The following is a 12,598-nucleotide window of genomic DNA, read 5'->3' as shown; positions in this document are numbered from 1 at the left end:
TGTACACCTGTAAAAACCTGAATTGGCAAAAGCTGTGTGATAGGTATATTAACAACAACAACAACAAGAGAAGAGTAGCTGCTGAGGCTGCTTATGTACAACCAAACACATCATGGGATTTGGTTCCTTAGTTTGGAGATTTAGGGTCATGGTTTCGTGGATCATCCCAGTTAATTAGCCTGTCTTAGGCTGGGTTCTCAAGAGAAGCAAATCCAGTGAAGCATATGTACGCATATATGTATATATATGTGTGCGTGTGTATATACATGAGTGTGTATATATATACACACACGCATATATGCATGTATATAAATGTATATATATACATGTACACACACATATATACATATATGGGTGGATATATATATACACACATATGCTTCACTGGTTTTGCTTGGCTTGATTTATATATACATATGTATACGTATATATATATATATACACATGTATAGAAATGTGTGTGTGTGTATATATATATATATGGAAACCCTGGTGGCATAGTGGTTAAGTGCTATGGCTGCTCCTTGGAAACTCTATGGGGCAGTTCTCTGTCCTATAGGGTCTCTATGAGTCAGAATTGACTTGATGGTAATGGGTCTGGTTTTTTGGGTTTTATGTATATATATACATACACATATATAAATATGAGCATATATATATGTATAAAATATATATACATATATATGCATTTGGTTTATATACATACATATGTACATATTTACACGTATATATGTATGTATACCAAACCCATTGCTGTAGAGTCAATTTTGACTCATAGCGAACCTATTGGGCAGAGTAGAAGTGCCCCATAGGATTTCCAAGGAGCAGCTGGTGCATCTGAACTGCTGACCTTTTGATGAGCAGCCAAGCTTTTAACCACTGCACCATCAGGGATATAAAAAAAAATATATATATATATAAAAGAATGTATATATAGAGAGAGGGATAAAGTGGTGGGATTTATCTCAAGGAAATAGTTCATGCTCTTGTAGAAGATAGCAAGTCCCAAGTCCTTGGGTCAGGTGTCAGGCTGGAGACTTCTCCTGACTTATGTAGTTGCAGGGGCTGATGAACCCAAGATTGGCAGGTCAGATGGCAGGCTGCTGGCTCACGGGCTGTGGAGGCCAACAAATCCCAAGATCAGAAGGCAATACAGCAGGCCACTGGCTCAAGTCCCAAGAAACAGAGGTCAGATGATGACGAGCTGGATGCAGGATCCAGAGTGAGCAAAAGCCAGTGAACTTTGCCAGATGTCCATTACATATTGGATGCAGGCTATACCCCTGAGGAAACTACTTTTATAACTGATTGCCTAATCACATCAGATCACATCATGGAGGTGATTATACCATATTAAAATGGAGAATAACTACATCTGCATAACTGCCAAACTACATAGTTACATACCTGCCAAACCACTGAAAATCATGTCCTAGCAAGGTTGACACACAACCTTAACCATCAAATGGCCTAGTAACATGTCTAGTGCTTCTGTTCTACCTCCTGGTTTGTTGTGTGGTACCTGGAGTCTTAAAAGCTTGCAAGCAGACATCCAAGGTATAATAATTGGTCTCTATTCACATGGAGCAACAGAAGAAGGAGAGTCAGGAGGAGGATAGGGAATGTGTGGCTCTAATTGCCTCCATGAATAAATCCCTCCTTTGCCATGAGACCCGAAGAACTGGATGGTGCCTGGCTACGATTACTGAATATTTTGGTCAAAGTCTCCATAGAAGAATCCTGCTAAAAGGGCGGAAAATATAGAACAGAATTTCAAATATTCATGGAGTCCAGACTTTCTGGAACCATGGAGGGTGGATGAACCCCTAAAACTATTGCCGTGAGATAATTTTTAAACCTTAAACCAAAAATATCCCCTAAAGTCATCTTAAAACAAAACAATAGCTTAGCTTAACTAGTAAAAAAAAAGGTCTGCCTTGAGCATTATGCTCTTTTAAGAACTGTCTATATGGGATCAAACTGACAACAGCAACTCAAAAAATTAGATAGGAGCCTTAGAGGGCAGTGAGTTTATGTTAATGAAGGAGGAACAACTCAGAAAAGGAAAGCGAGAGTGATTGTATAACTCAAGGAATGTAATCAATGTCCCTAAATTGTACCTGTAGAAACAGCTGAATTGGTATATGTTTTGTTATGTATATTCTCAACAACAACAACAAAATAAATAAAATTTAAAAAAGGTAGTTAAAATAAACTTCTTTTGTTCCTATATGAAATTCCAAAAGAATGTATGAGGTTGATGCAAAAGAAATTGAGCTGAATCAACTACCATAAGTATTGCTGCTGACTTTGGAGCTCCCTTGTGGACAGCTAATGAATGATAGCACTTTACACGTGCTTTTTCTCAAGAAGAGAAATGTCCAAGATTAGATAGCCTATCCCTGGTGCTATCTCCCATGTACTCTGCTATTTGGAAAATGTCTGCTCTATCAGTGGAATTAATAATGGCATTCCGAATGTTTAATATAGCAGTTTTTTATCCCAAGTATGGGGAATAATCTATTATTTGACCTAACATGGCATTTGAAGACCACCCAAATCAACCAATCTTCTAGTTTTCTTCCATCACATGCCTTTACATTCTAGACAAATATGATTTTGTTCTGTTACCCGCCCCACATTCTCTTACTCCGTGCTTTTTCTCAAGCTAGCCCTTCTGCCTGGAATGCCCTTCCTCTCAGTGTGAATTGTAAGTATCCCCGAAGGCCCAGCTCAAATGGCAACATTTTCATTGTCTTTACTGACTTTTCCATCTGAAATGATCTCTTTTCCCTCTGAGTTTCTATTGCAATGTTTCTTTACCTTCGTTTTGACATAGATCACTTTCTCCTTTATATCACATTTATTATTGTATACATTTTATTTCTCTATTTTAATATAAGATCAGACTTTGTTACTAGTATATGCTGCAGTGCCTGAGGAAGAGCTATATAAATATATATATATAGTATTTATTCTGCTGATCTAGGGAAACAGACAGGAGAGTTGGTGTAGTTAGCTGACAGCTGGTGTATTGACGCACAACACTTAAATAATGTGTCCATGATTTAAAATGCTAGAGAAGTGCAGTTTATTTTTTTTCTGTGGTTTCCCTCTGAAACCCTGGTAAGTGCTTTACTGTGATGTATTAGGGTGCTCTCACTAAACAGTGAAAATGAGTCAACTCATCTGTATAAACCCCAAAACCAAACCCACTGCCATCGAGTTGATTCCGACTCATAGTGACCCTATAGGACAGAGTAGAACTGCCCTATAGAGTTTCCAAGGAGCACCTGGAGGATTCGAACTGCCGACCTTTTGGTTAACAGCCGTAGCACTTAACCACCACACCACCAGGGTTTCCACTCATCTGCATAGTTCATATAAATGACTCCAATGTTTTCGTTTGCATCTGATGCTGATAAAAGCGTGCTAAAAAGGAGTCACTGAAAAAAGCATAAAGTTTTATTGAAAACAAAAGAGAAGAAGGTAGTTTTACATCCCTGGATTTCCATTTGTAGGGAAGCTACAAATCCTGGATCTTATTTCTGAGAAGCAGTGTGAATTTTCCATTCAGGCAGCTATATCTATATGTAGAGTATTTGAATATAACCACAGATACACTGGGGCCAAATTTTGTACTCTACCCCTTAAGGGAAGAAAGATCATTGCAAAGAAGTTAGATAAATGTCAGCACCCAATGGGTTTAGGTGGTACAAAGTGTCTTTTATTAGTCTAGGATTATCAGTGTGATCATTATAATTTAACACATTCTGTGGGGTATGTTTCCATTAAGTAAATTTGGATAAACTGTCCTTAGATAATCTTCCAAGTGGAGAAGGAGGTGTGCACAGCCACATGATTATATTGAGGTTCTGAGACTAGTAGAAATATTCTAGTTTTAGATAGTTATGTTGGCTGTCAGAGCCTACTAATACCTTTTCAACAGGATAAGAATATTTTAGAAATCATACTCAAGTGGTAAAAGCTTGTTTAGGAGTCATAGTTAAACGAACCTCAAATCTACAAAGGACCACACAGGAAGATTTTTATGCTGGCCTCCAATTATTCTCACCTGGTGGCTCCCTTCAATAAACCTGCAGACTATACCAGGTATGGTATTTAAATGGTTAGATGTGGTAGTAATTCAATTTTTCAGTCAATGCAATGCTTTATAGTAGATTTTTCCTGGAAAATTTCCCAGTGATTTTGGCCTGCCAGCCAAATGGAATGCTTCCTTTTTTAAAAGCTACCTGTACACTTGTATATATAAATGTGCATTTTTTCGTGTGTAGTTTGTATTGTTGGCTGCTGTTAGGTGCCATCCAGTCAGTTCTGACTCATAGCGAGCTCATGTACAATGGAACAGAACACTGTCTGACCCTGTGCCATTCTCACAATCATTGCCCATTGTTGCAGCTACTGTCAGTACATCTTTTTCATAGACCCTGTACTTTATCAAGCATGCTGTCCTTCTCCAGGGACTGGTCCCTCCTGATAGCATATCCAAAGTATGTGAAATGAAGTCTCACCATCCTCGCTTCTAAGGAGCATTCTGACTGTACTTCTTCCGAGACAGATTTGTTTATTCTTTTGGTAGTCCATGGTATATTCAATATTCTTTGTCAACACCATAATTCAAAGGCATCAATTCTTCAGTCTTTCTTATTCATTGTCCAGCTTTTGCATGCATATGAGGCGATTTGCTGGCTTAGGTCAGGCAAACCTTAGCCCTCAAAGTGGCGTCTTTACTTTTTAACAATTTAAAGATGTCTTTTTTTTTTTTTGTAGTGGATTTGCCCAATGCAATACGTCATCTGATTTCTTGACTGCTGTTTCATGTTTCCACAGGCATTGATGTCTGTGTGTATACATGTATTTAAGTAGGATTTATTTTTTGCTTTGGGTACATTTTTCTTCTTATCCCATTTCTCTGAACACACATCACCTAATAAAAAGATGGCATTATGATGGTATTTATATCTAGCTGCAATTGTTATAGTTTTGTGCCTAGCAAAATGCCTGGCCCACAGTAGATCTTCAATAAATATTTGACTGAAAATCATCATATTCTTTAATTTGTAAAGAATAGTTTATTATTATTATTTAAGAGCAAATACTTTAATTTGAATTCAAGATCCACTACTTACTAGCTTTTAGACCCTGGAGAAATTGCTTAACCTCACTAAGTAAAATGAGGGAAAATAATACTTACTTCATATTGTCTGAGTTAAATGAAATGTTAGTAAAGCGCGTAAACAGCTCCTGACTCATGAATGGTGGAAGTAGTAATTCTCATTCCCTTGAATATTTATTAATTGTATCTTTACTTTCTCTTAGTGCAGACACCGCCTAAAGCCTTTAAACCTTTTTTGTTTGTTTTTACGTAGGAATCACTGGCCCTTTTGTGAAATATTAAAACTCTTTGGGACAGAGAAATGAAATTCATCTCTCCAGTCAAATTTTAGTTCAACTTTAGTTCAACTGATAACAGGGCAGGTTCCACACTTAGGGCTAGGAGGAATTCTCACTGGCTTAATACAAGAAAGTTAACATTCCTCACTAATGTTAAATGTCCTGTGGGGGTTAACAGAATGTCCTGCAGGGGTTAACAGAATGTCCTGCTCCACCTAGTCACTCGGGACCCAAGCTGATGGAAGATTCACCATAATTTAGAACGTGCAGCCTCTTCAGTCACTTTAATTGGGGGAGATACTGAAGAGCATACATTGACTATATTAGAAAAAATTGTTTGTGTCACTTCCATTTCATCCCAGAAGTGATGCACTTCACTCTCCTTATAACTCATTGGCCAGAACTTTTTACATGACCCAATGGTATTCAGGAACTGGTTCATAATGGCTCATAGTGAGCCAATTATTTACTTCTCAAATCTGTGTTCAGTGACATCACGTTGGAAGCTGGAAGTCAGCCATGGAAATAGGCAAATATCACCAACTAGGAATTTGTATTTTCCTGGAGAGCAGTTTACCAGCATCCTACTAACCTGGCCTTTCCTAAGTACAAGGATACCAAGAAGTGTATAAGGACAAATTAACAGTTAGAGAACGTTATTATTTTTTTTTATGCCGAAGGGTCCAAATCTACCCAGAGATTATGCTGTAAAATGTTATACATGAACTTAGCTGTATGAGAAAGAGCATTGAACTTGGAATTAGTTTCCACTTAACTTACTGTAAACCTAAGCATGTAATCATACTTCTTTGAGCTTGGTTTCCATATTATGTTAAAAAATCATCTTCAGATATTAGAGTTAGGATTTTATGAAACAACATGTGAACATGTTTAGCATAATACATGGTCAAAAAATTCAGTGAATTCTTGATGTATCTGATTAGCTGCTCCTAAGAAGATCTTAGGGAAAGCAACAACATGAGGTAGTTGGATGGCTTTAAAATAATTTACTAAACCTACATTTATTAAATGCCTATTGTTTAATATATTGTGGACAATAAATAAGGCATAGTTGTTGTCCTGAAGAGACTTTCAATATAGAGAAGTATTTAATAGGCCTTCGTTCCTAAACTGAGAAACAGATCCATCTGCAAGAGAGCTGAGGTCTCCTAGGAGCAACTCATTTTTCCTGGAGCTCTCCATGGTGCTTGTTTCATGGTGCTTCAGCTTCTCCTGTGCCTTCATTCCTGGTAGAGTCGCTCCAATTCAGAAACCTAGACGTGGTCCACTCTGCTAATTCTTTTCTCTTACTTTTTTTGTGGATCAAGGCTATCTATTTACAGTTTTAGGCCTCCAATAGATATCTAGTATAATCTCATCTTTGCCAAATCCTGACTTTGCCTCAGCTCAGCTCAGCTCACACTCAGACCCTGATTCAGGTTCCTAACTCAGACCCTTCCACAGCTTGACCAATATGACACTCCAAATACAGAGGAGTAAAGCAGCTCTTTATGAATACTTTTAATTGTATGAATAAACTACTTGAAACATCAACCCTCAGAATCTCTGTCCCTACAAACTCTCTTCAGTGTCTAGGGCCTAGAAAATTTCCCGTTCAGAGACGATATGCTGCTGTTAGAGTTGCCTCTTCTTAACTACAGAAGCCATAGGATGGGGTAGCCCTGTGCAAGTTTGACCCTTCCAGATATTCTGTGATGAAGTGCATGCATAAATGTTTTCTCTAATACTGCTGCCCAGTTACTTACTTTTGGTTTTGTAGGGAGCTATCGTTGGCTGTCGTTGCTGTTCTTTATTGCCATTGAGTTGATTCTGACTCAGGTGACCCCATGTGTTACAGAGTAGAAATAGTATACAAAAATATAGTGCCATTTAAGAGAGCAGTTGTTGTTAGGTGCTGTTGAGTTGGTTCTAACTCGTAGCAACCCCATGTACATCTTCACAATCGTTGCTATGTTTGAGCCCAGTGTTACAGCTGCTGTGTCAGTCCATCTTGTTGAGGGGCTTCCTCTTTTTTGCCGACTCTCTACTTTACCAAGCATGATGTCCTTCTACACAGACTGGTCACTCCTGATAACACGTCCATAGTACGTGAGACAAAGCCTCACCATCCTTGCTTCTAGTGAGCATTCTGGCTGTACTTTTTCCAAGACAGATCTGTTCCTTCTTCTGGCAGTCTGTAATATATTCCGTATTCTTTGCCAACACCATAATTCAAAGGCATCAATTCTTCGGTCTTCCTTATTCATTGTCTAGCTTTTGCATGCATATGAGGTGATTGAAAATATCCTGGCTTAGGTCAGGTGCACCTTAGCCCTCAAAGTGACATTTTTGCTTTTTAACACTTCAGAGAGGTCTTTTGCAGCAGATTTGCCCAATGCATGCTGCTTCCACGGGCATTGATTGTGGATCCAAGTAAAATGAAATTCTTGACAACTTCAATATTTTCTCCATTTATCATGATGTTGCTTATTCATCCACTTGTGAGGATTTTTGTTTTCTTTATGTTGAGGTGTACTCTATACTGAAGCCTGTAGTCCTTGATCTTCATCAATAAAGGCTAAGTCCTCTTCACTTTCATCAAGCAAGGTTGTGTCATTTGCATATCACAGGTTGTTAATGAGTCCTCCTGCCATCTCGATGTCACGTTTTTCTTCATATAGTCCAGATTTGTGGATTATTTGCTCATGATACAGATTGAGTAAGTAGTGAGTAAGGATAAAACCCTGATGCACACCTTTCCTGATTTTAAATCATGCAGTATGCCCTTGTTCTGTTTGAAAGACTTCCTCTTGGTTTATGTACAGGTAGCTGTCTTTCAAATCTCTTGGGAGAAATTTGCACTACTGGGAATCTTGTTCTTTAGACCGTTAGAGCTGTATTTATCCATTTGAGAATTGGATTCCACAATGAAAAAAACTAAAGGACCATTTCAGTTATTTTAAATTTTCTTCATTGGCACAATATAGACCAAATCAATGTCAGTCTTTCTGGAAGAACATTATAATAAAGGGAGATAAGTAGACCTTGAGTATGATTGTTAAATAAAATATTAATTAAGGGCCTTGGATTTGTATAAACAAAACCCTTTACTTTTCACAGTTATCTACATGTTTTAACAGGCCAAATTAAAAAAAAAAAGCTATTAAAGCAGTGATTTTTGGTCTCAATCTATATTTTATATATACAGAATAGTGTTACTAAGATTGCTACAATAATTTGGACAGGAAAGCAGAGGGGAGTTTCTGCTTGGTGCAGTTACAGAATTAGCTTAGTTCTCTTTGCCCCTCCAAGATCTTCATGTCATTTAGTCTTCCTCCAATCCCACCAAGTCTGTAATTGTTAGAATCCAAAGTCTTCTCCCAGCATTTCTGCAATTTCCTGAAAGTTTAATTTCTTATGGTCTCCATGCCTCCTGATTTCTTCTATGTTGATTCTAAGTTTTTGTGCTTTGATGCAAAGCAAAACTCTCCTTCAAAATTGTCGCAGCAGATGCACTAAAAACAAGCATTTTTATGAGTTTAGTAGGTTTACTTGTAGATTTGGGGGTCATGCCTGGAAGCACCTTGTGCCCTTCTGCTCTCTCCTTGTGAATCCCTTTACTTTCTCCCTATCACCTCTCTGCTTTTCTTCTCTGAATAGCCCCAGACATGCGTATGACTCTCCTTCTTTACATTGAGCAGTTCAGCATTCTCAACCTTTACCTTCAAACTAGCACAGTCAAATTCATCGAGACCATTATAAATAAGAGAAGCATGGTGTAGCTGTAGAGTGTGGTTTCAGGAGGCTTGTTGTCTGAAATTACACCCCGGCTCTACCACCTGCTATATATGTTGTGACTCTGGGCAAGTTACTTAACCTCTCTGTTCTGTGAAATGAGGATAGTAATAGTACTACCTCATAGAGTACTTTGTGAGGATTAAAAGTGATTATTTATGCAAACGATTTAGTTTTTTATACAGTGTATATTTTGTGTATGTTAATACTTTTTCCTCCTAGTGCCATAGTGGTGAAGAGCTAAGACTGCTAACCAAAAAGTCAACAGCTCAAATCCACCAGGTGCTCCTTGGAAACCCTATGGGGCAGTTCTACTCTCATATATGGTCACTATGAGTGGCAGTTGACTCGATAGCAATTGGTTTGGTTTGGTTTTGATGGTGCCCTCATGGCGCAGTGGTTATGAGCTTGGCTGCTAACCAAAAGGTCAGTAGTTCAAATCCAACAGCCATTCCTTGGAAACCCTATAGGGCAGTTCTACTCTGTCCTACAGGGTCACTGAGTCAAAATGGACTTGACGGCAGTCGGTTTTTTTTTTTTTTTTTTTGGTTACCATCCTTATAGGATTTGGTGACTAGTGCAAACAGTTAACATGCTTAGCTGCTAACCTAAAGGTTGGAGGTTCAAGTCCACCCAGAAGTGCCTTGAAAGAAAGGACTGTTGATCTACTCCCAAAAAATCAACCATTGAAAACCCTATAGAGCACAGTTCTACTGTGACACACATGGGGTTGCCATGAGCTGAAATCAACTTGATGGTACTATCCTTATAAATGTAATGTTTCTATTGCACTAATATTTGGAAATGGGAAGCTCAGATAAGAAAAGTGATTAAAATAGTAGGTTATTTTAATACATAGTAAACTATTATCACTTTCTCATTAATAAATTTAATATGATGTTTAGTGCTCCTAAGATGTTATCCAAGTATTGTCATAATTATTTTAAGAGAAAGACTAAAGAATGACAAATGCATGTTTAAACACGAGGTGATTTTTAATGAAATCAGCTTAAAATTTTCCTTTATATTATATTTTTAAACCATCATTTCGGTTTATTTGTGAACTTCCTACTCCCATTATTCTGCTTAATCCAGAGCTGGCTGCGGTTATTTATAAAAACTGACACACTTGGAAGTATCTCTTATTTACAATCCTTTTTAAATTACATGAAGACATTCCTACTGTTTACAGTATAATCTAGAAACATAAAATTAATATGTTTCGCTATTTAAGTTTTTATTGCTCTTCGTATTTTTGGCTCAGTGGTTGAGAGCTATGGCTGCTAACCAAAAGGTCAGCAGTTTGAATCCACCAGTCACTCCTTGGAAACCCTGTGAGGCAGCTCTACTGTGTCCTATAGGGTCCCTATGAGGCGGAGTCAACTTGATGGCAACAATACCAGGGACATAGCTCTTCATCCTTCCTCTCCTTATTGCCAAATAAGAAGCAGCCATAATGATTCAGGGAACACTCTGTAGAGCTCTGGAGGCATCCTAACTTTAACCATATGTGGGCAAATCTGGCTGTTCATCAGATGAAAAGCATATGTATGGTTCTAGTGCATCCTGACTCTCCTGTGATCCCTAAATATGTGTGCCTTCTCAGTGTTGAGATGGAAATCCATGTTTGGTGTCCTGGTGTTGTCATATAAATGCTTTCTCTCACCCTTAAAGTGTTGTGTTATGCATTCTTTTTATGTTAAACAGAATTTTGTAATAAAATAATGATGAACTCTTGTTCATTAGTCTTAGGTGGCTTTTGAAATGCAGATTCTTAGACTTCACTGACCAGAGATTCTGATTCAGTAAATCTGAGTTGGGGCTCAGGAATCTGCATTTTTCACAAACAACCCAAGTGATTTTGGTGTAGACATTCCTGGATCTCATATATATATATATATATATATATATATATATATATATATATATATATATGTATTATTGTACTTTAGGTGAAGGTTTTACGAAACAAACTAGTTTCTCATTAAACAGTTAGTACACATATTGTTTTATGACATTGGTTAACAATCCTACAACATGTCAACACTCTCCCTTCTCGACCTTGGGTTCCCTGTTACCAGCTATCCTGTCCCCTCTTGCCTTCTAGTCCTTGCCCCTGGCCTGGTGTGCCCCTTTAGTCTCATTTTGTTTTATGGGCCTGTCTAATCTTTGGCTGAAGGGTAAACCTCAGGAGTGACTTCATTACTGAGCTAAAAGGGTGTCCGGGGGCTATGCTCTCGGGGTTTCTCCAGTCTCTGTCAGGCTATGCTCTCGGGGTTTCTCCAGTCTCTGTCAGGCCAGCCAGTCTGATCTTTTTTTGTGAGTTAGAATTTTGTTCTAATTTTTCTCCAGCTCTGTCCAGGACCCTCTATTGTGATCCCTGCTGAGATCTTATTTTGAGACGTACTCAGGTAGAGACTAATTCTTGCTCTTGGGAGACAATGTATCGCTGTGGTGAAGAGCTGGGAGCCTGACTTTTGCATTAAAGTTCCACTTCTGTAATTAATAAACATTGTGAATTCGGGCAAGCTATTTAATGTCTTAGAAACCCTGGGGCGTAGTGGTTAAAAGGTGGGCTGCTAACCAAAAGGTCAGCAGTTCGAATCCACCAGGCACTCCTTGAAGTTCTACAGGGTTGCTATGAGTTGTAATCAACTCGACGGCAATGGGTTTGGGTTTTGGTTTATTTAATGTCTTGGTGATTCCATTTCCTCATCTGTACAGTGATGATAATGTTATTTGCTTTATAGGGTTGTATGTGGATGACATAAGCGAATGTATTTAAGGAATCTGGGCACAGAGGAAGTGTCTTATAAACGTTAGTATTACTATTTTATCCTGTGACCTTAATCCAAATTATTTTTTATTTATGCACATACATGCCACTTCAGGAGTTAATCATTGAAGATTTGGTGAGCTATTAACCCCTTTTAGAAAGTTTTAGCTGAGCTACAATTAGTCTATGCTCCAGAAATACCTTTTATGTGTTTCTGTCATTGCATTTAGTGTATCACATTAAGGAGTTATATTTCTCTATTTCCCTCACTGGCCATGAGCTCTTAGACGGTGAGGACCAAGTTTTACTCACATTTGTGTCTTGAGCATTGGGCACCTTGGCTGGGACACTGCAGAGCTGAGGATGCCAGTCAGATAAATTGTGAATGATGGTCAGATCTTGTGCTTGTCCTGGCTGAATCTTCCCAGAGGCAAAGAAAAACTCAAAAGTAAAAATACTGAATAGAAAACTCTTTTCAGAATTGAACCTAGGTGCTATTTGTGGGAGATTTTTAGTTATTCATCCATTGCATCAATATTTGCTGAACATCAAGCATATGTATAACAGTGAACAAAGCAAAGATCCATGCTCTCATGGAACTTTTTCAGGTTT

At 38.1% G+C, this 12,598-nt stretch overlaps 1 protein-coding gene across 1 annotated transcript in view; it reads left to right on the top strand.

The window, feature by feature from the left end:
• The window catches only part of HMCN1 (hemicentin 1), a 551,217-nt gene that overhangs the window by 205,325 nt on the left and 333,294 nt on the right, over window positions 1-12,598 (top strand). The gene's annotated exons all lie outside the window — the stretch shown is intronic.

This window comes from Loxodonta africana, chromosome 25, assembly GCF_030014295.1.
Source record: "Loxodonta africana isolate mLoxAfr1 chromosome 25, mLoxAfr1.hap2, whole genome shotgun sequence".
Taxonomy (NCBI): Eukaryota; Metazoa; Chordata; class Mammalia; order Proboscidea; family Elephantidae; genus Loxodonta; species Loxodonta africana.
The sequence above is the reverse complement of the archived record's forward strand: the minus strand, read 5'-3'. Positions and strand labels throughout refer to the sequence as shown.